A 4311-nucleotide genomic window follows, 5' to 3' on the forward strand; every position below is an offset into this window, starting at 1 on the left:
TCCTGGCTGACACTAAGTATCCGAGGAGTTCTCATGCCAGAACACCAAAGGAACATTTTGTCGGGTTCAGCTTGAGGCAAAACTTTTCAAGGTTGTCGAAGGTTTCTTTGAGATCATCGAGCAGGGATGATCCTTGCTTTGTTGTTATGACGATGTCGTCGATGTATACTTGCACTTTTTTTTCCAATCTGCATGGCCAGGCACTTCTCCATCATCCGCTGATACTTGGCTCCCGCGTTTTTCAACCCGAAGGGCATTGTTCTATAACAGAACACACCATAAGGGGTTATGAAAGCTGTTTTGATTTCATCTTATTCTTTCAAGCGGATCTGATTGTAACCAGAATACGTGTCGAGGAAGGAAAGACATTCGCAACCTATCGTGGAATCGATAATTTGGTCGATCCTTGGTAGGGGAAAGTGATCCTTTGGACAATGTTTGTTGAGACACGTCAAATCAACGCACATGCGAAGGACTTCAGTGTTTTTCTTTGTGACCAGCACTGGGTTAGCGACCCAGGTGGCCTCACTGTGCAGCTCCTTGATGAACCCTGCTTCTTTGAGCCGACGAATCTCAGATAGCATGCCTTTGCGGTTTGGCTCGGAGAATCGCCGCAAAGGTTGTCGAATTGGTCTAGCCCTTGGATCTAGATTGAGAGAGTGCTCGGCAAGTTCCTTGGGTACTCCTGGCATGTCAGCTGGACACCATGCAAAGATTTCCCAGCGCTCACGGAGGAACTCGACGAGCACGCTTTCCTATGCATTGTCCAAGTTGGAGCGATGGATGTAGTCTTTTTGGATCTGTCGGGTGGATCTGCACTTCCTTGGAATTCTTGGAGGTGTCGAAAGCTTGCTCCTGCAAGGATCTACATCCGTGAGGCAACACATCGTAGTTGGTGGTGAGCGTGGATGCCTCGTACTCAGCCTGCATCCCGAAGGTTTCAGAAAGTTTGTGGAAATCCTTGTCGCATTTATCTACCAAAGCAAAACTTCCCTTTACTGTTATGGGGCGCTTGGGTCCAGGGATTCTCCACAACAAGTATGTATAATGCGACACAACCATGAATCTGGCATATGCGGGTCATCCCAAGAGGGCATGATATTGTGACAGCCAGTCGATAACTGATACGTCTCAAACGTATCTATAATTTCTTATGTTCCATGCTACTTTATTGATGATACCTACATGTTTTATACACATTATATGTCATTATTACGCGTTTTCCGGAACTAACCTATTGACGAGATGACGAAGGGCCAGTTGCTGTTTTCTGCTATTTTTGGTTTCAGAAATCCTAGAAAGGAAATATTCTCGGAATCGGACGAAATCAACACCCAACATCCTATTTTTCCCGGAAGCTTCCAGAGCACCGAAGAAGGGCCAGAGGGGAGCCAGGAGGGCCCCACCCCACAGGGCGGCGCGGCCAAGGGGGTGGGCGCGCCCCCCTATGAGGAGGGAGCCCCGTGGCCCCTCCGACTCCGCCTCTTCGCCTATTTAAGTCTCCCTGACCTAAATCCTCGACCACGATTGACGAAACCAGAGAAAACCTTCCAGAGCCGCCGCCATCGCGAAACTCCAATTCGGGGGACAGAAGTCTCTGTTCCGGCACCCTGCCGGGACGGGGAATTGCCCCCGGAGTCATCTCCACCGCCGTCTCCACCGCTATCTTCACCGCCATCGCTGCCTCCATGATGAGGAGGGAGTAATTCACCCCGAGGCTGAGGGCTCTACTGTAGCTATGTGGTTAATCTCTCTCTCGTACTCCAATACAATGATCTCGTGAGTTGCTTTGCATGATTGAGATCCATATGATGAGCTTTGTATCGCTACTAGTTGTGTGCTACTCATGTGATGTTATTAAAGTAGTCTATTCCTCCTGCATGGTGTAAAGGTGACTAGTGTGTGCACCGTGTGGTTCTTGTCGTAGGCTATGATCATGATCTCTTGTAGATTGTGGAGTTAATTATCATTATGATAGTATTGATGTGATCTATTCCTCCTTCATAGTGTAATGTGGACAGTGTGTGCGCTATGTTAGTTCTTGGTTTATTTTGCAATGATCTATTATGCTCTAAAGGTTACTTAAACATGAATACCGAATGTTGTGGCGCTTGTTAACTCCGGCATTGAGGTGCTCTAGTAGCCCTACGCAACGAATGGTGTTCATTATCAAACAAGAGTGTATGTAGCACATATGAGAAAGAGTTATTTATTATGCGATCAATGTTGAGAGTGTCCACTAGTGAAAGTATGATCCCTAGGCCTTGTTTCCAATACTGCAAACACCGTTTGTTTATCTGTTTTGTTGCATGTTTACTCGCTGCCATATTTTATTCAGATTGCTATTACCACTCATATACATCCATACTACTTGTATTTCACTATCTCTTCGCCGAACTAGTGCACCTATACATCTGACAAGTGTATTTGGTGTGTTGGGGACACAAGAGACTTCTTGCTTTGTGATTGCAGGGTTGCTTGAGCGGGATATCTTTGACCTCTTCCTCCCTGAGTTCGATAAACCTTGGGTGATCCACTTAAGGGAAACTCGCTGCTGTTCTACAAACCTCTGCTCTTGGAGGCCCAACACTGTCTACAAGAATAGAAGCACCCGTAGACATCAAGCTATTTTCTGGCGCCGTTGCCGGGGAGGTAAGGTAAAAGGTATTCACATCCTCCGACTACTAAGCTATTTTCTAGCACTGTTGCCGGTGTGTGAGTGCTCGAAGCTATTTCCTTTAGATCCTGCAATTGCATCTTTTTGTTTCTTGTTTTTATTTTCACTAGTTAGGCATAATGGAAAACAACAAAAAAATTGGTGAGCTTTTTAATCTTTTTCCTAATTTAGAATTGTTTGATGCGAAAATTAAAAAACCTATGGAACCTTATTTGCATGATAATAGCAATGTTATTGGTATGAATGCAATTACTGCTAATGCTATGAAGAAGTCTAAGCTTGGGGAAGCTAGTTTACATAAAAATAATCTTTTTTGCTCCTCAACTTTGGAAGAAATATTTTGCTCTGATAATGCTTTATCTCCTATATGCGATAACTCTAATGATGCTTCTGATATTTTAAATCCACCAGCTGAAAGTATTCCGTATAAAATACCTATGAAAATTATTGAACGTGTTATGGATAACCGCTATGAAGGGGATGGAACTGTCCATCCTGGAGATCATTTACTTGTTTTTGCATGAATTATGCGGGTTATTCAAGTGTGCGGGTATTTCAATGGATGAAGTTAGAAAGAAATTATTTGTTATGTCGCTATCTGGTGAAGCGGCGCATTGGTATAAACTATTGAAGGACGGGCGCTCTCTTGATTGGAAGGATATTGTGCCTCTATTTTATTCCAAGTTCTATCCTCCAAGTGAAATTCACAAAGATCGAAACCATATATATAATTTTTGGCCTCATGATGGAGAAAGTATTGCCCAAGCATGGGAGAGATTGAAGACTTTAATGCTCAAATGCCCCAATCATGAGCTTCCAGGTAATATCATCATTGATAATTTCTATGCAAGACTTTCTTTTCAAGATAAGACCTTGCTGGATACTACTTGTTCTGGATCATTCACGAGCAACAAAGAAGAGTTTAAAAGGTACCTTCTTGATCGGATTAAGGAGAACGCTGAAGATTGGAAGAACGACAAAGGTAAAGAGTCAGGTATAAATTATGATTATGAATGCATTGAAACTTTTATGGATACCGATAAATTTCGAAATATGAGTGCTACTTATGGTCTTGACTCTCAAGTTGCTGCAAATCTTTATAAAGCCTTTGCTTCTCATTTTTAATTCCCTAAAAAGAATTTTTAAGTATCATGAACCTTTTAAAGAGGCTTGCATGAAGAATGAAATTGTTGTTAATAAGCATGCTCAAACTCCTAAGAATGCTATTTCCTATAAGCATGTTAATTTTTGTGGAATACATAGACCTTGTGGAATTAATCAAATCAAAGATGAATATTGTATCCATCATGCTAATGAAAAAACTAGAAAGTGGTTTAGGGCTCTAGATGATCTTGGTAAAAAAGTTTGTGCCCTCTATCCTTTTATTTGTGAAGTTTGCCATGAAGTGGGTCATTTTAATTTTCAATGCCCCTCCAATGATAATTTGAACCCAATGAGTGCTGCAAATTTGTATTGTGATGATGAAATTACTCCTAATCAGCATGATGAACTTACTTTATTTTTGGGGTGTGAAGAACTGTCGAGAAAAATCTCTTTGTTACATATGAGTGATCTTGATATTGATGATGTCCTGCATGGGTGTTTTTCTTATTGCATTGACAAAAGCCATACAA

The 4311-nt window shown here is 42.2% G+C and overlaps 1 non-coding gene across 1 annotated transcript; it reads right to left on the minus strand.

Annotated features, from left to right (window-relative positions):
- Nucleotides 1-3386: 3386 nt before the first annotated feature.
- Nucleotides 3387-3493, minus strand: LOC124685494. Its single transcript, XR_006997480.1, has one exon. It is a non-coding gene; the product is annotated as a small nucleolar RNA R71 (small nucleolar RNA).
- Between the last annotated feature and the right edge of the window lie 818 nt (nt 3494-4311).

Source organism: Lolium rigidum, chromosome 1, assembly GCF_022539505.1.
Source record: "Lolium rigidum isolate FL_2022 chromosome 1, APGP_CSIRO_Lrig_0.1, whole genome shotgun sequence".
Lineage (NCBI taxonomy): Eukaryota > Viridiplantae > Streptophyta > Magnoliopsida > Poales > Poaceae > Lolium > Lolium rigidum.